Genomic DNA, 23,475 nt, shown 5'->3' with positions numbered 1-23,475 from the left:
CCGCGGTCCGCAGTTACGTGCGGACGTCCAGTTCGCCGCCCGTGTCACGCCTGCGGAATGGAATTAGATACTGTAAAAACAAAGAAATAAATAATGTAACAATGTCCTCAAAAAGGTACTTCTTTTTTTAGCTGTGCAGTGTTAGCATTTTAACTGTAGTTTTGGATCACTCAAATCGCTGTACTCAAGGGCAGAAACTACTGGTTTTCTGGCTATCCCTTTAACTTGAGATTCAGGTGTGAAGACAGTCTGGCCAATCAGTGGCACTAATTGATTAGTTGAATAGCAAAGAGAAAAGAAAACCAGGGCCACATTGGTTTTGAGGGCCGCAATGTAGCATCCATGGACTATGTGATCAACTTGCAGCTTGATTTTCTTGTCAGGTGGGTCACCTGCAATATGTTGCCTGCTCCACCGTGGGTCCCTGACTTTGAGCAGTCGATGGCTCATTAGGTGGCAGGTGCTATATGAAGTAAACCTCGCAGCGTGTCCGTCGAGTCCATCGACCCGGAGTCCACGCAAGTCCCGCTTCGGCCTCGGAGCCGACCGGCGTCCAGGGCTGCCACGCCGCGCGCGGTTAACAGCTGGCCGCCGCGTTCTGACACGGGCCGCCCGGGGAGAGGAACTCCAGGGAAATCTCCGCGTGAGGGGGGGCTTTCTCCTCTGCCGCATGCTAATGTCGCCGCCGCCGCGACGGAACTCCTCTCCTCCACCCGCGCTCAGACTGCGGCACGAGCCGGAATTAATCATTTTCAAATTAATACAAATTACCTGCGGGTGAGCCCCAGCCACCGCTAGGTAAGGGGGGGGGTGTGGGGGGTGGACGGGACAGCCTGTCGAGCTGATGCGGCTCCGCCGAAGCGAGGGGTGGGGGGGGGGGTACCTGACGCTCATTTGAATGCGTGTAAGTGGTGCATTGGGGTTGGGGTGATTCACAGCAATGATGTGTCAAATCAAGCTGCTGCCATTTATTGGGCAGTGGGTGGGTTGGGGGGGGCGGGGGGGTTGGGGTAAAACCAGGAGCTGATCTCAGTCTCAAACCCTGGGGCAACAGAACTCCATGAGTCGGCATAGCAACACCGGAGCAGGACAAAGGTGGGATCAACATCCCTTCTTATGAAATGGGGTGGGGATCCCCAGACTTCCTCATGTGGTCCTCTATCACCACTGTTGAGAACTATCAGCAGAGATCGGCCTTGAATTCCACCCTAGTGCATTTAGCGCCCAGTGTACCCAAGCACGTTTGCTATAGTGCTTGTGTGCTCAAACGTGCAAATGTAAACTAATTAATAGCTCAGGGTGTAATAATTAAAACAATATGTGTTCCTTTCTGTTCACTTTTTCATTTATCTTATTTGCATTGAATTTCAAATATCAGGAACAGGTTTTTTTGTTTTGTTTTTTTCTCCACCTCTGTGTGTACAATTTCTTCAATTAATTCTCGGTGCACGAGGAAGAGCCTACAGTACGTTTTCAGTTCAATAAAAATTATTTCCGTTCTGCGGAAGAACAGACCTTCCCTCCTGCTATATGTCGCAAATGGCAGTTATACATTTCTCACTTTCCCTCCGTGCGTGTTAATACATCACATGCCTACTGCACGAGCAGTTTTGTTCTTGGACAGTAATTGGGGCCCGAGCAGGATGCCATTAATTGCATTCTCTATTTGTCATTAGAGGAGGCTTCATTATGTTATATGCCAGAGAACAGCCTACCAGAGACGCTCATTGAAAGAGATTCATTTATATTCACAGAATCATTTTTCCCCTCTTCACAAAGGGTTTGATTCCACAAAAGCCAGCATCTCTCTTTTTTTTCACAGATCTAAACCTAACTCACCAAATTATCTGCTTGAAAAGTGTCAACAATCATGTTTTGGGAATATAGATCTGTTACATTTGGATAATTTGTTAGACCTTATCTTCAAAATTCTAAATTGCTTGCAACAACAAACTAGTAAGCTGATAATTTAATCTTGTGTGGGAAAAAACTACATCAACGAATAACATGCAGCAAGAGAAAGTACATGTGAGAGAACCAATTTGTTTTGGTTGTGCTTGATTACACTTTTTTTTTTTTTAATCAATACGTTATGTTCCGCATTGATTGTGGAGAAAATCGTGCTGAAGATTTTGGGCGTTATCATGTATCAGATTGCATTCGGAATAAAGCGAATCAATATAAGCAGGAACGAGGTGGCATGGTGGTGCAGTGGGTTGCACTGTAGCCTCGCAGCAAGAAGGTCATTTGTTCAAATCCCAGCTGGGGCCTTTCTGTGTAGAGTTTGCATGTTCTACCCTGTGTCTGCGTGGGTTTCCTCCGGGTACTCTGGTTTCCTCCCACAGTCCAAAAACATACAGGTAATGTAATGTAGATTGCCCCTAGATATGATTGTGTGAGTGAATGGAGTGTGTGCCCTGCAATGAACTGGCAAACTGTCCAGGGTGTATTCCTGTCTCTTGCCCAATACATGCTGGGATAGGCTCCAGCACCTGCCGAGACCCTGACCAAGAATAAGTGGGTATAGATAATGGATGGATGGATACGCAGGGAAGCACTGACAAGCAAGGCTGCAGACTGGGAGCTATCCATGGTCCTGATCACACTGTGGTCCATGGCAGCACAAAATTTATTGTTGTGCCTGAACTGATTTGTGACTATATTGAGTTTATCAGATAGATAATAAAGTACAAGGGAACAGGCCTATTGGACCAGGGATTTGTATAAGTATATCAGATTAAGCAGTCCATTGCAAGACTCCCTTTGACTTCTAATATTCTGTTATTACATCATTGTAATGTGAACAACTCAGTGAGTGCTTTTTCAGCTATTGGGAATATTGTTTATACTCCTGGAACCAAAGCTCCAAATTATTATTATTATTATTATTATACATTTAAAAAACTTAAGGGGTATTTATTCAGAGCTGGCTTAAACGATCTCAACACATAAATGACTACTTACTGTGAGTGAATGCAATGATCTAAGTCTCCTAAACTTCAAAGACAAAAATTACATCCACAGTTATTACACACAAGTATGTTATTTAATTAACAGAAATGTCCACTTTTGAAAAAGCACAAAGCACTTTTCAATGACATTTTCCATCCACCTCTATAGTCATTGGGCTAGAAATCAACAAATCAGCCAATAAATCAACACTCAGTTTTGGAATATAATTCATTGTTTAATGTACTCAGCAACATTATATGATGATCTGTATCAACATATGTATCTGTAAATATTCTTGCATGAGGGAATATCTTGTTCTTTTTAGTTTTATCACATTGTTCTTTGGAGAACGCTGTGATTCAGTGCTTGTGCAACAACAGCGTTCTGTGTTAGAACACTGAGGTGAAAAAGAAGACAGAATTCTGAGATTAAAGGATACCGTGGATGGGAAAATGCATAACCTTGCATATTTTAAACTGAAAGAGACTAATAACCGAGCTCAAATATATCTCAGTAAGCTCTACCAAAGCCCAGAGGGGGGTTTGGAGGATCCTGGCTCTAGGAATGTGATGTATAGTATGGATGTATTGTTGTTCAAGTGCATGTTTCATTTCTGTCATACGCTTCTGCTGACGCTAAGCAACTATGAACCATGTTAAACAGAGTACGAGTCAGAGTCATTATGCCGCAATGTCAGAAATCAAGTACAGTGTTGTCATGAGAGAAGAAAAATTGAAAATTGCTTCACTGTAACCAGCTCAGTACTTTATGCCATTGAAACCTTATTCATAAAAGTGCAGTGCCCTTTTTGTATTTCAATTTCAATTTATAAACAGTTACAATGCTTTTCAGATTTACCCTGTCCGCTATTGTTTGCTGTTGACAGTTCCCTGTGACACTGCAGCCATGTTCTCAGTAACAAATTGTTAAATACACTGTGTTCGTGTTCAAATAACTATATCAGAGTTGATTTTAACTGAATATTTTGCTGTGAGTACAGTAGTGTGTGGAACCATTCAGTATGTTTTATTTTTATTTTTGTCAACATACCAACTTGTTTTCCACTGTAAGCTCATGTAGCAGAAAAATGATTGGAAAGGGATCTGAAGATATTATCCTATAAATACGGCAAAGAAATATTCAGTGAATTTGTTTGGCTTTATTGGGGAAAAAAAATGTTTCAGTTTTTAGAGACAAACAGCAAAATCAGAAGAGACTGTTTTTAACCGATGATTTCATTTTTGATCTGCATTATTTCCAAGGTTATGCGATATCCACTTTTTCTTCCTCACGGAGGAAAATTTGAAACCCGCCCTAATCTTTCACAGAGGAGTGCTGAAGCAGCGCGGGTTGCTGAGAAATCTTGCACCTGGAACAAGTGAAAATGAAAAATTATTTTTAACTCGCTAATATTTTCGATAGACGAACATTTTCGTCCTCATTACCGGAGTGTAAAAAACCCAGCCTCACTTCGCGGCTCAGAGTGTGGAAGATTTCATTAAAAGTAGCTGCTTAATCATGTAGGTGTTAAAATTTAATTAATGAAATGGAGGGCTGACTTCATTATTCTAGCACAAAGTAGATAAAAGTGAAACATCTGGTCTCTGCCAACATGCCCTGAACTTAGGGTTTAGTCTTCCTCCATCTCTCCCGCAGACACACTTAAAGTAGTCATCTCTATTACAGTCCTATCGTTTATGCTTTTTGTAAAGAGAAATGTACGAATAGTGCATGCATCAGTACCCTCCCTTTTCATTGAACAGGGTCTCTACACAAGAGTCAAATAGAAATTAATTTTACCTCAATATTTTGACTTGAAAGTAAAATTGGTGTAGACATTTTGCAGTTACAGCCTTTGGAATGCATACTGTGTACTGTACACTGTAGCAGAAATAGAACCATTATAATGCAATGTTGGGACATTATGTTCAGGACAAATGGCTTCACGGGTGTTTATGACAAGTCAGCTGTGTTCAATGGCTTCCTTAGTGCAGGTTTAAGCAAGCTTTCAGTATCTAGTCTTCATTCTACGGTTTTTATTGCTTTTGGACTCTGTCACATGTATTTGTGGTTGCCAACTTGCGGACCAGAGTTCTGCCAGTGAATTTCACGGAAGTCATTATGAGGCTGATGAATAAGAAAAAACAGTCAAACATACAGTATGACAACTGTTTGGAACATCCTTCAGGAGGATGAGAGTACTGGTGAACTCAATAACCGCAAATGGCCTGGTAGGCTAAGGACTTCTACGGTTTATGACCAAAGAAGTCCCACCATAATGAAGAAAAACCCCTCAAACACCTGTCTGACGGATCAGAAACAGTCTTTGGGAGGCAGGCGTGCATGTGCATAGGGCGGCATAGCTAAGGAGGTAAGAGCGGTTGTCTGGCAGTCGGAGGGTTGCCGGTTCGATCCCCGCCCTGGGAATGTCGAAGTGTCCCTGAGCAAGACACCTAACCCCTAATTGCTCTGGTGAATGAGAGGCATCAATTGTAAAGCGCTTTGGACAAAAGCGCTATATAAATGCAGTCCATTTACCATTTACCATGTGCCAGTGACTACAGCCGGCAGAACTACAGGGGTTACACCGCAAGATGCAAACCACTAGGTATGCGCAAAAACAGGATGGCCAGGTTACTGTTTGTTTAGAACTACCTAAAATATACTTCTATATGTTCTTGTTCTCTGTGTTAGAGATGTTATACCCCTTGGGTGGGGGTCAGTAAATGTTCTTAAAGAAATGTTAAAGCCATACAGTGCCCTTCAGTTGCCTTTGAGGAGAGATGTTTCATGCAGTTCTCTGCTCCTAGTTTGGATGTGGAAATGGTCAAATTAGATGAAGCTGCTAGATTGAGCTGCTGGTGCTCACACCTCCGATTCCAAGGCAGAGCTTCTCATGCCTCTGCTGTGAGTGTGTTGTCTGTATTTAATGCAAATACGTCTCTGACTATCTCACATATTTTGAAGTGTAAACTCAGTGTGGAGCTGTAAGTGTTTGAGGAGGATGAATATTTTGACAGGTTTTTTTTTTCCTTATTCTATCTTGGGAAACCAGTCTTCCTTCATGCAGGTAGAAGCGAGGCCATGTGAATGGAAAATTTCCTCCCTGTTTTCCAAAGGCATTAGTCAAACATGAATTTATACATATCAGTTTAAATGAGTGCGTTCATGTGATCTGCTTCATGTCATATTTTGAGGAATGCTTCAGTGGGACAGTGAGACTTATGGGGAACAGAATTATGGCTGCAGTCCTTGTATTTTTAACTGAAAAAATTGAGGGGTAAACCGGTTTGAGAAATAAAGAACAGACTGCAGGTCAAGACTGAGTGATGCAGTGATGTCAGACGTACTGTACATGACTGTAGCTTTGGACACCCCCCAATTAGCCTTTCGGACCTGCAAGTGTCTACGAAGGCAGTCTGACCTGTTTCAGGAGTAAAAAAAAAATCTGTTGGTTTGTCAGCTTTCTTTTGTCTCTTATATTATTAATCCCTTGGAGGTAGTGCTCTGTCGGAGACTGCTAAGGTGTGTCTCTACCTAGTTTTGGCATATTCTTTTTCTGTCTTATTTCACAGGTCAGATCTTTCACAAAAGTGGAACATCTGTGTTCTTGAACCTGCACCGGAACAGATCTGCCAGAAAATGGCAGTTATCAAGCAGGAACACGCTTGTGACACATTGCTGTTATGAATATACAGGGGTGTGAAGGACAAGTTATGTGATGCAGTGTGATTTATGTAAGGTTAAAAAGGGTCCTCGAAGAGTATGGGCTGCCATAAGACCCTCATGAACACGCACTGTATTTTCATGACAATCATTAAAGATATTTATCCTCGATCAAGAATGATAAGACTTATCATTAATGACAGTTTAATGGTGTCGATTTGGGTGACAGAGACCTGCTCGCACCTCCTGTTAATCGGCTAAAATGATTTATCAAAGCGCGACGTACTTCAGGAGCAAGGGCGCATCTATTTGAAGTGATCCGCTAATGCGTTCTGAAAATGGTAATGATTACTTGTTTCCACAATTTATTTTGCAAAAAGGTTGACTTTTTCATACCAATCTGAACGATACAGGAAAGACAATTAAAAAATTTGCTTAGCTAAGCCAAAGTAAAATTTAAAATGTGAGTGTGTGTGTGTGTGTTTGTGTGTGTGTAAATAAATATATTTTATACATGTATATAAGTATATGAAAACAGTACTTTGTTAAAATTCTATCTCATTCTCCGCAGACTAGATTACTGCTGGCTTGAAGGCTTATTTATTCTCTCAGCTCCAGAACGTGCCTTTTCAGAATGCCGATAAAAGTTAGCGGCGTCAGTTAAAATTAAAAAAGGGAAATGAGACCAGTGGTGGGCGAAACGCACCGCGATGGGATAAAAAAAAACTATCACAAGGTAAAGACGCAACAACTCCCCCCCCCCCTCCCGTGCATGTGTGACACGGGAAGGCACAGGCATGCACTTCCTTTGGGGAAGTTCCTGTGCGTTTGCCTCCAAATATCCCTTCAATTATTAATGTCTTCTTATTCTAGTCTTTCTTTACCCGATTCTTTAAAATGCCACCATTATTTACTGAACATTTTGATTCGGTAAATTTCACTCACAGTTGTTCATTTATTTAAATGGCCATTATTTCAGCCTGGTTTTAATATAACTGTGTAACAGCTCGTAATTACCATGCTGGAAGTCTTCTGCCCTTCTCGTCTACAGTTTGGCCTGTGTCATTTTTTTCCAGCTTCCGTTACTGTGAGTTCTCTCCTGGTCGCCTCACGACAATCTCCGTCCCCTTCAACTAATACAGGATCCCACAGTGCGGCCCGCCTTTCATTCTCACTGCTGCTTCCACGCTGTCTCTCAGTCCCCTCTGTTTGCCCCCCGCTGCAGCCGGTATTTCTTTTTCTTTTTCTTTCTTTTTTTCCTGCTTTTTCTCTCCCGAATTTGGAACTCGCGGTGTCCGCAGCCGGGCTGCGGCGGTCGTGGCCACCTCCGCCGTAGATTCGGGAGGGCGTGTCTGAAGCGTGTGATGTCGTTCCCCGCTTCCGATCCCTCCGAGGACTATGGGTAAGGCAGGCTCTAATAGGCGGCAGGCTCTAATAGGCAGTCGGCTCGGTAGGTAAACCGCGAGTGCGCAATCGGTCAGCGGGGGTCGGTGATGCGTGATGAAGCCTCATTGTTCTAGCCGGAATAGACCCTCCCTGCGTGGGAGATGTGCTAGTGCTAGTTATGCATCACCTTGCCGGGTTGAAGGCCACAGTCTTCAGTGGCTTGGTCTGGATTTGATACCGGGCGACGGGTCACATCCGTTCATAGGAACACTGCTTTAACCGGATGAGCCACTTAGCAGCCCCCATCCAATTTAAAAAAAAAAATTTTTGGTAGCCTTTCTTGTGACTGGTTTTCAGATTCTCCCCTTGAACATTCCGCATTAAATCTTTGTACACGTGTGCATCCATGTTTCTTTAGAATTGCCACATTAGAATTTCTTTACAGACATCCAAATTTCTCCACCACGTTGGGTTACATACGCATTGACGCCAACCTACAGTACCTGGACCTGTTTCTAAACCGGGAAATACATTCCCCATCCTGCACCAGCTTCCACACTGCTGCGGTTACAGTACATGCATCGTTCAGTTTATGCCTTCCCGGGTTCGTTCACGTTGTCTCCTGTGCCTGTCGGGTGTTGGGACAAAACTTTGTGTCAAAAAATAATGTATGTATCAAAATATACATACCTTGCAAAGGAAAAAGAAAGAGGTGTTATGAATGTAATTAATGTGAACAAGCTGTAAATGGATACTTCAGTCTGTTCTTTCTGACCAAGCACACATAGCACTCTTTCCTTTCTAATGGAGGCTGCTGCTGCCTACTCAGATGGTCTGTCGCGCGCATTTAAACATCACGCAAATGGCGGGAGTCCCGCTTTAGAACCCATCATCTACACTTTGATCACCTTGGCTGACGAGAGCCGGAGCGGCTTTCTAACTCCAGAGCAGGAGCTGCTGGCATATCTGTCTTAACTCCCCAAGGTGCACCATCATAAAACCCATCAGTTAAAAAGGAGCCATTTTCCTACCTCAACATTTCCAGCACCCGTCCCTTTACTTACAGTAAAGCATGTGGACCGTCTTTAGATGAGAATCAGTCCATTCCAGTTCATAGAAATCCCTTACTTATCTTGCCTGGGATCCCTGGACGTGCCGCAGAATCATAAAGGAGATGGCTTGGGCAGCCATGCTAAAAGATGAATAAAGTGAATGGGATGATTAGGAAACGTGGAGCTGGCTCTAGCTTCACCAGGAGCGGGGCCCTCTGAAGATGAAAGACTGTCATTGTCGCAGCCAAAGGACATCTTATCAAAAATTTGTTTTTTCTGCTCCGAGATCTGTTAATTATGAAACTTTCGCCCGGAGTGCTGAAACAACAGAAGTATAGATTTAGAAAATGTGGAGCTTGCTTTATCTTGCCATTTATCTGCACGGATAGCTGGCCAGGCTAGTCTTGAAAGCTGACAGTTTATCTTTCTATCCCTTATTCTGGGTATTCCGCCATATGCAGTTGTGGACTAATATGCAACTGTGTGTCTTATTATAGGTAGCAATGTGAAAATAAATGTATTGTGTATTGCTTAAATACAGTACTTAGTCATTTTTAATTTGACTTGTCTATTGATTTAATTATCAGTGATGTTGTGCTGTTCACTAAGTTAATAAATTCTGTTTAAATGAGAATTGCTATGGAAGGTTTACTGATATTACCTTTCTTCGATCTGTGAAAACTACTCTTCAGCTTCATATGGATTTTGTTAAAAAAAAAGCATTGAAAATTAGATGCACAAAGCTTGCAGGTAATCATAGAGAAAAAAAATGAACTGCAGATATTTTCTGGTTGTGTTTGTTTGATTTCTTCATGAATAGACTCAAGTGCGAAAGTAAGAGCACATCAACCACTCAGTAGGAAATTCTATGGCCAAGGAAAAGACAAATTAGAAATATAAAATTCTTCAAGAACATCTGCGGCAAATTGCACACAGGTCACTCACGAAAAGAAAGAAACAAATGAATCAGCTCTTTCATTAGCATGTTGCTTCTGTTGAGTGGGACAGTGGTTTCGTCTGGTGGCACAGTGGAAACGTTTGTTTTATCAGTATTTTAATACAGTTTTTTTTCCAGTAGTGCAGTCAAAGCCAGACGGCAGAACATAAATTCTGTGCCAAAACAGTGTCTACCTGCGTGATAAGACAAAACAAAAACAAATGCTTGCGCTCCGGTTGTGTGGCAACTTAGATCGACTGTGCGCACGCTTCCAGAATACTGCCCGCTTGGGGTGGCAAGGTGTCTGTTTCTTGGCAGGAAGTAGTTTTACGACGTGGCGCTTGAGAACAATAGCGTTGTGGCGTCTTCTGTGGTTTACGTCGGTGCCAACGGATGGAATATATTTGCCTTAGGGCGTGAGGTGGAAACTTCTGACCAGGCCACAGGACCTTTATTTCTGTGTGAACATTGCTGTGCTGTCTTATACAGAACGGATGGCGGTGCCAAGACTTGAGTCTGCAACTCTACAATGCAGCCCGATACATGTCTTAGAATCGGCTAGATTAATCACAGCAGGCCATAGCAGACTCGGGAAAATAAAAGGAAATAAGAACCTTTATGAGCCATGAAATGTTCAAAATGTTACAGGCATTATCTCGGAGGCTGAAAACAAACAGAATTGCATGCATTCTTGTATTTGTGTGTGTGTGTGTGCGTGTGTGTGTGTGTGTGTGTGCGTGTGCGTGTGCGTGTGTGAGACTGCTCTCATGATTCCCTTACTTATAGCAGAATAATACCCTTTTTCTTGCTATGAGCAGTTGGCAACTTTGACCTCAATGTAAGGCATCTGAAACGGTGTAACAAAGGAACCGATATGCCAGGAAGTTCTGGAAATTCATGGGTGGAACCAGGACTGCTTCAAAAACGCGTTCCCCTTCTCCTAGATAGCATCAGATCAGAGACAAACCAAGTTTGTGGTTTCCCAAGGGTGAACAGTGTCTAAATACCAGAAGCTGTAGGGAAAACTTAAGTTCGTTAGTGACAGGAGTTAATGAAGATGCTAAATTAGATGAATTTTCTGCTTAAATATTTGACCTCTTGTGGTAATCTAAGAATCTATGTATAAAATATGTATGTTTATGATAACATGAAACACATTCATAATCCATAAAGTCAGCCAGCCAGTAAAACATAACAGAAAAAATATTCATAGCAGACTCCTGTTTGGAGTGGTAATATGAGCCAATCAAATGCTTGGAAGCTGCTCTTTGTGAAGTATAGTCACATATATATATACTGTAAATGCATGGCATGGCCAGAGGGAACAGCACACATTACTCTTTGTCACACATATTTCCTTTATCTTTTATTTACTTGAATATTTCATAAGCCGTGCGGAAGGTGGGTCCTTCCCTTTGAAACTGGTCAGAGACGCATCGCCTGTCAGCGCTAGCCGCTAAAATCCTTCCGTGCCTTTGGCCTGTCATTGGACTGCAAGAAATTTGTCATGGGTTTCACAAAGCCTGGTAGTGCCACGCACAAGGACATAATAATAACGTTGTCATATCCGCTATGCAAACGTGGCATGGCTTACTATTACTCTCCGGTGTAATGTCTCCGGATTCGCAAACACCGTTTCCCAGCAGCTTGAGTTCAAATTATCTTCGTGGAAGACTGTAATCTGCCCATATGTCCACAGAGTGAAACATGCTTTCAGGTGTATTAATGTCATGGGTAGTTCTTCAGTGAAATGTTCATTATAATTGGTAGGTGAACCTTGACCCCATTTCCTGATTGTCTGAGGACCAGTTTCTCATTAACACGGAATTTGTACTTTAGGACTTTCGGACTGTAGGAATGTTGTGCTCCTCTGTCCTTTGGTATCCAGTGATTCCATTTTTATTTTTCCCCTTTTCAGTAAAAAACAACAATTTATTTTGGTCTTGCAGTTTTACACAGAATAATTTATTACCTCTCGCTGTGCAGTCTTCTGAACGTGGAAGTCGACTCCTTACAGACTTAATTACATATTAAAAAATGAATGTCTCAGACTGCTTACACTTCAATTAATGGGTTTGTAGGATGTGTGCAGCCATTGCTTTACTTAGCGGTTTTCTCAAAAAATATTTTAGAGTATTTCACTTCACGTTCACTGCAGTAATCGTTTAACTCACATTTCTAATCTGAGCTTCTGTTGTATTTGAAGCATTTTGAACATGAATCCCAGAGCTCGTATTCAGTCAGGTGTAGCTCTACCAGTTAACTAACTGGTAATCTGAAATCATTTTAACAGAAGTAGTGCCCTTCAATGATACAAGTTGTTCATAAATAGGGCTCTGACCATGTAAATATTGTTCCCATAAGTATCTCAGAATCAGTCTAATTTTACTCCAAGAACTAGTCTGATGAAGCCAAGAACGCTAAGCGTGTTGTTCAGATTTAACATAGCCTTATGTCATGAACTAGCATTTCCATTAACAGCAGGTGCGTGTATTTATTTTATGCTCAGGGAAAATTGAGTGGCCTGTCATTGTTCGACCTGCGTTGTTGTCCTAAATGTGAAGGTCTCCCTCGTGCATTGGGCTGGGAATATTGCGGACTTTGTCAATACAGCCAGTGAATTCAGGGAAGAGGAACGCACAAGATCTGAAATGGTGGCAAAAGGGTAAAGACAACAACATGCAAGCAAATTCTCTCGAGATCATAACAAAGGGCTAAACAAATAGTTTTTCCACTGCCACCTACTTTAAAATATGAAGGTAACTCAGGCAATAAATCCCTTGCCATATTATTCATTAAACTTTTGAAAGCTCTGGACGTTTGTCTAAAATCCCCTAAGAGCACACTGTGCATTGTAAATAATGGGAACAGCAAACACATTTGAATGTTCATTTTTCAAGTGGCATTTCAAATGAACAAGAAAGCATTGTTTAATATATTTAGGTATTTAGAACCCTCTATTATTTCTGTGTGGGAAAGGAGAGAGGGGTGAAGGTTTGTAGCATTAAGCATACATATGCACAATCCATTGTAGATCCACTTGAACATCTCAAAGAAGGAGATTATAACATATTTATTGATGCTAAGGACTGTCAGGGATAAAATTGAGGGCCACGGTTACATTGTAGATTTCAAACTATGAAATATTATTTTAACATATATCATAGTTTCAGAATAATCCAGGAACATTTGTGTGATTTTTATATTGCCAGACTTTTGGGGTGCAGTATATAATACATCAGTTGCAGATATATTTATTTCTTATTAGTATCTGGTTCATATAATGGTCACCACTTTTCAGAGCTGATGTGCAGCGATCTCTTTAAGCCAGTTAAAGATATTGCATGCTCCTATACATTAGTCATAGCTGTTCTTAAACAGTGTTCCTGAGCTGCAGTCTCAAACACAACACGCGCACGCATCAGTCTACTGTCTAAGCGCGAAAAGGACTGTGAAACTGTAGCTGTGCAGCTCTGGTTTTAGCGCTCTCGCGGTATTAATTGGCAGCAGAAGGACTTCCCGACAGGTCTCCTGCCCCTGGGCATTCCTCACGTGTGCGGATGGTCCGGGCTTTGGATATAATCCCGACTTGTGCTGGGAAGGATCATCAAGGCCTCGAAAAATCTGCTGGGAACTCTCAAAGCACCCCCCCCCCACCCCACCCCACCCCACCCCACCCCACACCCTCCATCTCCAAGATGTACAAGGCAGGCTGTCTCCTTTTCCAAATCATGCTACATTGGTACACAAACCAGGCCTTTGATTATTGGGGGTGATACTTAGTCAATTCAAAGAATGTGTGAACTCCATTCAGAAACACCCAATTAAAACCGTGCTAACATTTGAGTTGTTTTCCTTGCGTATATATACAATGTGCAGAAATCCTCGTTTGAATCAAAAGGCAATTTATGAGAAGGTGATGTCGGCGTACTCACATAGAAAATATATTGCATGCAAGCAGCAGACATTTAGCATGTTGGCTATTTTTTCCACGGTGAAGGAATCGAGTCTATGAGGTCATCCATTTTTTTGGTTTTTTTTATTTTCTTTTTGCTCCCATGGTTCCTGCTTCATTTTTTATTTTCTGTTGTTCCGGTGTTATATAATCTGACAAAAGTGCAGCAGGTTTTCACGGATGAATGAAGAGGTCCAGCAGGTCTGCCTGCAAAGGTTTCATTAAGCAAGCAGACCTGCGGTTTGACAGATCTCACAGTTGTGCCTCAGCTTTTTTTGATAGCTTATTTTATGGGGTTTTTTTTTTCCCTTGTTAGCCCCACATCCCTCATCTGAACTCCTTGTTTAATCCCTCAAACTGTGGAGTGTTTGTAGTGCTGTTAATTCCCACAGTATTAGTGAAGTGCTCCGAGCATTGACAAACACACTGTGTGCATCTCCTCATACGATTCTTACGTGCGGTTCCCAGTGGAAACGGGTTGCCCAGTGGTTAGAGGAATACCGTTGCAAGGGAAGCGATGCTATTCCTCCCTTTTCCAAATCTGTCTGCCGCTGTGAACTGTGGTGCACTGAGGAACCAGCCTTGACAATCATGTCTGGACTGGTTTATATCCTCGCCGAAAACAGTTGCATCACAATTAAACATTAACGTTGTGGACGGTCAGCTGGAGCTGTCCTACGGAAACACGTTTTCAAGTCCCTGTGCGTAATCGCCTGTAGTACTTGCCCCAGAACATCCTTCCCTTTGAAGACGCTTGCATTTTATGGAGCACTTCAGCGTGGTAATTCCAAGTGCTATGGTTTACCAATAAATTCAGTCTCTTGTCATGATTTTCCCTGGTTGACTTCTCTGAATGCACAGTCTAAAGTCTTCTCAGCTGCCTGCTAGCCCACTGACACTTCAAACAAATTAGTTCTTAGAGGTTAGGTCCCCTTTGAATTGAATTTCTTTCTCAAAATGGGTCGAAGCATATTTTCCCATAGAAAAATATATGACTTTAAATATAAATGACTTTACTCATTACTATTTGACACATTTTTAACTTCTTCATGCTTGTTATGTGTAAATACGTTTAGAATCATGACTGAACATGTTTGTAACTTTACTGTAGAATTACAGTACACATACAAAACCATTTGGCAGAGTTCAAACAATATAGGGAGTACATGTCAAAACAGAGCAGTGGCAGCTAGCAAGTGAATCATTATCTTTTCTCAGGGGAATACTGGAAAATGCTAACGAGCATTAATGATGAAGTCAGATAAGCCCTTCTCTGTGCCATCTACATGAACATAGTGCTTTAGTTTTCCACACTCTGAGGAAAAGTAAATGCACAAGCAGCACAATAAACTAGTTTTGAGGTCATGCACTGCTTCTAAGTTAAGGGTTTAATTACAAAAATGTATATAAACATGCAACACGCCCCAGAGAATATTGCACAGTCAATCAATATTGGTTCTCTAAAGTCCCCAACTCAGTAATGTATTTTTTGTTTAACACTGGAGTTTGGTTGGTGCATGTTTCTAATTGAATGGACAACTGCTGATTAATGAACAAAAATGGCTGCTTTCTCCTGGTGTCGGGAGGGAGTAATCCGAGAACCAGTTCTGCAGGTACATGTTTTAGACATCCAGAGTGAAAAAATGGCTAAAAGGTGTCTCATTTTTATTTGTAATCCAAGACCGATGACAAGAAATGTCAATGGAAAAAAGGTAAAACCACACCCCCATTGTGTCCAATTTATTTAATGTAGCAAAGAAATATGTAAAAAAAAAAAACGATGAAACCTCAGCTGTTTTGATTAACAATAAAGCTACTAGGATGCATTTCTAGTGAAAAAACTGTTGAAAGTACTCAATTTATTATACTTAACGTTTTTGTGACGGCAGTAACTGGCAAGCTTACTATATTAAAAATTGTGTGATAATAATAATAATAATAATAATAATAATTCACTAGAATAGCACAGAATTTGATGACTTGATTCCTCTGCCTTTAGTTTGGACGGTGGTTCAACCATGATGCCGCTCTTTCCGAGTAGATTGCATTTCAGTCGGCTTTCTCCAGCCTACTGTAAACCACGGTTTCATCTGTTATTTCCAATACAGGAAGACCTGTGCAGTTACAGTGTGTGTTCATCAGTCAAAAGCATCAAAGGCAATAATCGCTGAGCCCCGCGCTATGTAAACGGTTCTCTTACTATTACTGGCTGCTGCTTGCTGTACCAGCACAGATTTCTGTTCACGTTGTGCTTATGATTCATCGCGCTCTCTGAGAGCGATTGACTGAATATCATTGAACCATCAGATCCTACCCCGGGGGAAGTGGATGCCCTTCGACTTCACTAGAGGACTGATTGGCAGACGTTCCTAGTGCAAGATTTGAAAACATCCCACTCTATTAAAACTGCACGGCATAATATGAAAACGTGAAATTAACACTTCGTTTTTTGATCAAAAGAAGAAGTCAGCCAAACTCTCCAGGTCATTAAGGTATCGATAGGACAGGTGTACGATTGCATAAGATAGCATTTTAGAATTTACTGACCTTATATCCACAACAAACACTGAAACTGTGATCTCTGTACGTATTGGGCATTGTGTAATGTATAGCTATAGAGTTGGACAGGAAGGAGTCATGGATCATGGGCCCATAACGTTTGTGACAAATGATTATCTTTACATGCTTATCTTGCATGTCATAATGCATCACAAAGTCACCTGACCACTGTTGGACAGGACCCCCGTTACAGTTCGCATTCTATGAATGGCAGAATTCACAGGAACGGACATATTAAGCGATGCAGTGTGTCACACTCACAGACACAGGTCATAGGTCAAACGTGTCTGAAGACTGACTCACGATGCTCACGGTCACAACCTCTGCTGTGGATTCAGGAGACGGCGAACGGGTGCACACTCATCCGAAGCATGCGACATCAGCCACCGCCTCTTGCTCGCATGGGCGTTAGTTGGAGGAAGACACTCGACGTGCTGTTTGGCTGACTAGCAGGCACCTGACTTTACAGCAGGGGTTACTAGTGACCAATGAGACGCTATAATCCTGGTCGACTGACACCGTGCTGAAGCAGTACTTGAGCCGCATTCCATGTTCACACAAAACAAATGATTCTGTCCCAACACACACACTTTTATTCCTATTCAGTGTTATTTGTTTTTATTTTTGTCATATGCCCAAAAACACAGCTTTATTATAAACAGCTTCATTAGATTATTGCAGCGTTTTAAAAATATATATTCTCAATACAATGCCCGATACTGTGTAGTATTGCAGTATTTAGAACAGTTTTGTCTTGTTTAAACATGGTTAAATTGTGACTTATCTTCTCAAAAAGCCAGCGGCATTTAATGATTTAGTCCCTGCACTTGGAGTCCATTTTGATATAATTTAAAAATTGTGTGGTTTAAGGTTGCATAATTAAAGTCAAGTATAAAGCAACATCTTAGCACACATTTGCATTTCACACATTCTGTGCACACACTACTTAAAACGAGAATATAAATAGCTCTTGTAAGAGTTTGCATAGTATATTGTGCATGCCTTGTTTCGAATCAGGCTACTTGTCCTATTTGAAATTTATGTCTCTGTTTTAAGCTTGTTTGTGAATCACAGACACTGACACACACACACACATATGTAGTCACACACACACACACAGATGTGTATGTATGTTTGTGCAAATATATACCTTTCTGCTTCTCTTTGTTCTTGACAAGCCTTTGCAGTTAGTGGGATGCAATGTGCTGACTTTGGTAAATGCATACTGTATATCTTTTTGCTGAACATAACTTTTTCCACAACTACCGGCCAGCTATTAATAGCTGGTAGCCTGGAAATCCAATGCTTTACTTTATTATCCATGAGTGTTGCTTCTCTTTCTTCGAACGGTCGTGCTTAAGAAGTAAAACTGACACCTCGCTGTCTAATGTCAAGTCCACAGACCCTTCCTGGAGAGCTGACCAGGAACAGGGAGTTGAATTAAACTTGAGATTAGTAAAGTAAACACAGAATAATTATAGGTCTGGTAGGTGTACTACCTTGGCCGGTACATCATTGAAATTCATGAGCCATATTGACAGAGGTGAATATTGATCTATTTAAGTTTAAACATTTTCTCAGTTTCGCTGATCTGAGGTATCTCTGTGATAGGGATTTATTTAGTGTACACGGAATATGACCTATTAGATGTGTTCATACAGTAGTGTATGTGTACATATGTCCTCCTCCGCCTCAGTGGGGTGCTGTGTGCAAAAGCCCCATGAAATGATGACTGCGTTACACGCATACTGTGGCACCCTGCCCGTCCAACTCATCCCACAAGCTTACTTGCATCCTGTCTCCATATCGGCTCCAATTTGGATTTTGAAATCTTAATGGATTTTAATGAGCTTCAAATACAGAGAAGAAGAAGAGGAAGTAGAAGAAGAAGAAGCCTTTGTTCTTCATTATAATTCCAGTCAGGTCTTAATTCGGTATTTTTTGTGGGGGTTTTTTTGTTCCCCCATACATTTGAATCCATGCACACTCTGGTACATGTTCATACATGTTCAATTAATGTGTTTATTAGGACAGATAGCCATTGCTCGCAGTGGTTTTTATTTTTCTAAATGCATGGATAACAGCTTGGTGGATTTTTTTTTTTTCCAACCAGTTTCACAAGTACAAAAATGTGTGAGGAGCAAGAGCTAACTGCATTTATGCAAATGATGACAAGTGTTCCTCTATGTTTGAATTGAATTTGAATTTTTAAAGTTTTTTTTATTTTTTTTTACTGTGGCATCACAGCTACCTCACTGCCCTTTGTGTCCGAGCAACGGGGTATTAATAGAGGTGCGTGGGTCAGAAAGGGTCACCGCGAAATCTCCAAAGTGGGCTGGCAGCAACTTCAGCCTCTCCACAAAACCGTTTCAAACTAAAATCTGTACGTTTCCAGCGTCAGACGCGAGCAGTGCTATGTGAACTGCTGCGAGCGGAAGGCCGTGCCAGTCGGTCACCCCTGCATGTCAGAGTCTGTGGTGCCTCAATCTGGGCGGCTCTGACCCTTCTGCACTGACCTGGATGAGCCCGGGCACATAGGCGCCCCCCTTCCCTGGGCAGGGGTTGTTGCCAAACGGGCTATTTCCAGCATACTTTCATTTAGACAAATCCAAATTACCTGCAGCTTAGTCTTTTTTTGGGGGGGGTCCTTTAACATTAATGTTGCTGTAAATTAGCATGTGTGCTCATGCTGCATAAATAAATGTTAATAACAAATTATTATTATTATTATTACTGTTATTGTAGTTATAGGTCTTTTCCATGTCTTTTATTTACATCCTCACAACTTAATATAAGACTAGCATAGGACCAGGAGTTGCTAGACTGGAGAGCTACATTATACGTACTACACAAAAGCAGGGCATCATGCATTAGCATAACTGCTCCACTGAGTTTATATTAAGTGTGTAAGTACCCAGCACATTTTACTTGAGATTTTCACTGAAGTAAAGTGCGCAGTTATTTGTCTTTGTGCTTTGGAGCCAGAGAGAAACGATAAAATTAAAAATAATAAAAGGGGAAGTGGTGGTATTTATTGGTGCGTTTGTCTAACCACTATAAGCGCACTGTCTCTGTCGCTCGTGGGAGCTGAAAACCTTTTTATATAAATGTCATACTGTCATGTTTTCGGGGGTGGGGGGCTGGGAGAAGCGCTTGTCAAAATGTACCGTCATTCATCTCATTGTGACTTCAGAGCGCTTTCTTCCCCCTCTCTTAGTCTCCGGGAGAGAAAGAGATGCAAGACTGACTGACTGACTGCCGGGTTGTAATTGTGTTAAGTGAGTTGATGTGTTTAGTCATGGGCTTTGCGAAAGCATTTTCCCCACCCCGTGGCACAGAATCTATTAAGAATCTGAGCGGTGCTGCCAGGTGAGGAGAAGCTTAATAACGCAGTACTACGAGAACAGTTCCAGCGACGTAAAGACCTTACTGTACAGCAACATAGAACGACTGAAAATGATGTAAGTAATGTAGTGAGGTGGACCACCGGAAATACCGATGAACTAATGCACTCAAGATGCATTCAAGGTATTGGCTAACCTTAGAAACTGACAGCACGCGTGCATGTGTGAGCCTTCGGAAAAAGAACAGACTTAACATCTTGACATTTGTTTCTGCTTGACAGTTGGAATGCACAGTGTTAAATGGGAGGTTACGCTGAACCCTCAGACATTTCGCTCCGCTGGATTGAGTTACCCTTATAAATCTAATGGACCCGTGATGCTGGAAGCTCTCAGATATTGCTTCAAGCTAAAGTCTTCGGGAAGGGTAGCCGTCGTCTGTCGGAAATGTCAGGGTGCATTAGCTGTGACCTGCCTTGGATCAAACCGCGCGCTGCCGCAATTCCCACCGTGGTGCGGAGCATCCAGAACTGTCCTATTAGCAGGCCAGATGTGTCATACGGTAGCACTGAACAACGCGCACGCGGCGCTGACAGTGATATTTGAGCGATGTTGTGTTGCCACGACTACGCCGCTCCAAATGAGACACGGCGGAGTTGGCGGGAGGAGTAACTGCCGCGTGCCGCGTGCCGCGTTTCGGTGACCAAGCTTGGGCTCAGGCGTTCTCTTCCGCTGCCTAACGAGAAGGGGCCCTTCAACGCAGCGCTTCTGTTCCATCGTTGCTTTACTCCATGCGGTACACAAGCAGGCCAAATGAATCAACGGGTCGATACGAAACGCTGTTCGGGACCGGCTTGGTAAATATAGACATATCACTGTCGCCTGCTGCTTTCACCAGTGAGGCTGTGGTACTGCATAATTTTCCGATTCGCTGCAGGAAGACCTGTACGGATAGTCGAATATGTCTGTGTCACTAATTTCAAGGTAACATAACCATTAAACCATAATCCCTGTCTACCTTAAAGGTCAGTTTATGAAATGTTTATTTGATGCATTATTCCCCGTTAAGTTAGTTGAACCTTGGCCATATTTGCAGCCGGCCAATAAATCAGTGGCTCTGTTGCGTGGACACAGGCCCGTGACACGAAGCCTACAGCAGACCTGATTTTATTACTGTGTGGCCATGACTCGCGTTGCCCCCTGATGCTAATAGGCTAGCTGTGGTCGCCCGAGCTAATGGCGTTGTTATGGTGATTAGTAAGGTAAAAATACCCCCCCCCCCCCCCTATGCCTGAGGCATTCACTCCGGTTGCCCTTGGAGAGCTGCACGGTGGCTGATTCTCACCTTAAAATCAGCAACCGATTCAGACCCAAGAAATACAGCATGGAGTCAGTTAACAGGGGGTAATCAGCTGCTGAATAACATTAGACACCCTGCAGACCTGTGACCATCCAAGCGCCTGAAGGAATGCTAGGGTCTAGAATGAATAAATAAATAAATGAAACAAGCATGCGATTGGTTCCCTTAACTAGGGACCCATGTCTTTATCTGGGTTGGATCCTCTTGTCTCCATTTAGCCAATAGGGAATATAAAAGGATGAGCTATTATTCTGATTATAACCAACCACCAAAAATCAACATGGTAATACACACAGTCTGGATATGAAGCGCCATGATGCTGTTGCTTTCTGACAAGCTTCTCACCGTAAACTTTATTATTATTGTTATTATTATTATTATTTTTCTTATTATTATTATTATTCAGTCATTTAGAAACCAGCTCCATAGCTTTGTTTTTTTTTTCCTGTTGTTTTTTTTTGTGTTAACCTCAGATATGTAACAGTAGCTATGCTTTTCCTCACAGGTTGTTGGATGTCATTTTGACTAAAATATTAATTTTTTGGACGTCAGCCATCCCATCCTTCCCACACAGGAACAGAGATGTGAAACAGGAACGAGTCCTTACTTTCAACATTGGCGGCAATCACTTAATTCATGTGCAATTCAAACCAAAAAAGTTTATTTAGACTTGTGCTCTTTCTGTAGGCAGCTTATAAATATGTGTTCTGTTATATTCAGCCAGTTTCTGGTTTTAAATTTCAATATTATCCATGAGTGCACAACTTGCATTTGTTTATTTATTTATTTATTTATTTGATTAATTTGCATTCTGAATGGGTTATTAACCAGTAAGACATATTCATACTTTTTGGACAAGAAAAGTTATTTATTTGAACATTTGTATTGTCTGGTATTTCCATATGCAATATTAAAAAGGGAACTTAACGTAGCAGTAAATAAAAGCTTGCTTACCCAACTGAAATGAATAAGATTTCTATGATGTTCATTGTCAGTAAGAACCACTGCATTCATTGGGAAAGCAACGATATCAGATGTAGTGTGGTAAACCTGAACCAACAGACCAAAAGCACAAAAAAAGCCAAAAAAAAGCACAAAAAATAGCCAAAAAAAAAGGAAGTTACTTTGAGCTGAATGTTTGCAGAGCAGATGGAGAGTACTGTTGTACTGTAGAAGAACTATAAAATATACTTTCTGTATTTGTCTGGCACAACAATGGCTCTTTTAGTTAAAAAAAGGAAGCACACAGAGGCATTTGTCTTCTGAAAGCTCACACATGACACAAGGGACTTCAGCAGTGCTATCAGAATTGGCCAGAACATGTTCCTTATTATTGGTGAATTGCTCCGTATGCTTAATTCGCCTGAGAATAGCAGTGGAGTGTTCGATCTGAACTTTTTTTCCCCCACTGTATTCTATCCTTTACTGTACACCTATAGAGACACACACACACACACACACACACACACACACACACACACACACACACACACACACACACACACACCCTCCCTTTAGCCCATCGACTTCTGTGAAAATAAATAAATAAAACATCGCAAATAATGCTGCAGTCCGTCCTTGTAGTCAGATGCTGTCAGATGATCTGTCAGCTATGGGGTCAAGCTTTCTGCATCTTATCCTCTGGGTGTGAAATAAGTGTGAAAGTGAGGAGTCCAACCTGGTATCCACCAACAGGCTTTTTGCTGCTTTTGTTTTTGTATTTCATCATAAATATGAGCGATTATCATCTGAAAACAGGGCTGAATTGAGAACCCACTGTGTGGTGTAGCGGTGTGAAGTTCTGGGCAGTTGTAGAGTAATGTAATGCAAGAGAAAGGAGCCAATCTTCATGTCTCTGTGTTTGTGTGTGAGTGTGCATGTGTGCGTATTTGTGTGAACTTTGCCATAAAATTGACGAACAGTTAATATGAGTGTGGACGACATGTACTTAAAATAATATATCATAGCTTAATATATCAGAGCTGATTTTACATTGATATATGTTGCTGTGTATATGATGAGAATTTAGCTAGCTTGTATATCTATTATCCCATTCTTGTTGTTCCCTCCATTTGAGGAGGGAACCAGCCTCTGTTTCCTTTCCCTTTGCATTTCACCCGCTGAGCTGTTACTGCAGAAGATGACTGTATGACTGGCACTGTCAGATTTAGCGTTTCACAATAGCAGTAATAATTTATAATATTTACAGTAGCATCAATTACAGCAAGGCGAGCACGGTGACACTGTAAGCTACATATGAAATGGGT

The 23,475-nt window shown here is 41.7% G+C and overlaps 1 protein-coding gene across 3 annotated transcripts in view; it reads left to right on the top strand.

Moving 5' to 3' along the window:
• Positions 1-23,475, top strand: part of LOC135259944 (receptor-type tyrosine-protein phosphatase delta-like) — a 550,399-nt gene that overhangs the window by 168,765 nt on the left and 358,159 nt on the right. The gene's annotated exons all lie outside the window — the stretch shown is intronic.

This window comes from Anguilla rostrata, chromosome 7 (assembly GCF_018555375.3).
Source record: "Anguilla rostrata isolate EN2019 chromosome 7, ASM1855537v3, whole genome shotgun sequence".
In the NCBI taxonomy this organism is placed as follows: domain Eukaryota; kingdom Metazoa; phylum Chordata; class Actinopteri; order Anguilliformes; family Anguillidae; genus Anguilla; species Anguilla rostrata.
Note: the sequence above shows the minus strand (reverse complement) of the source record. Positions and strands in the feature narration are given on the sequence as shown.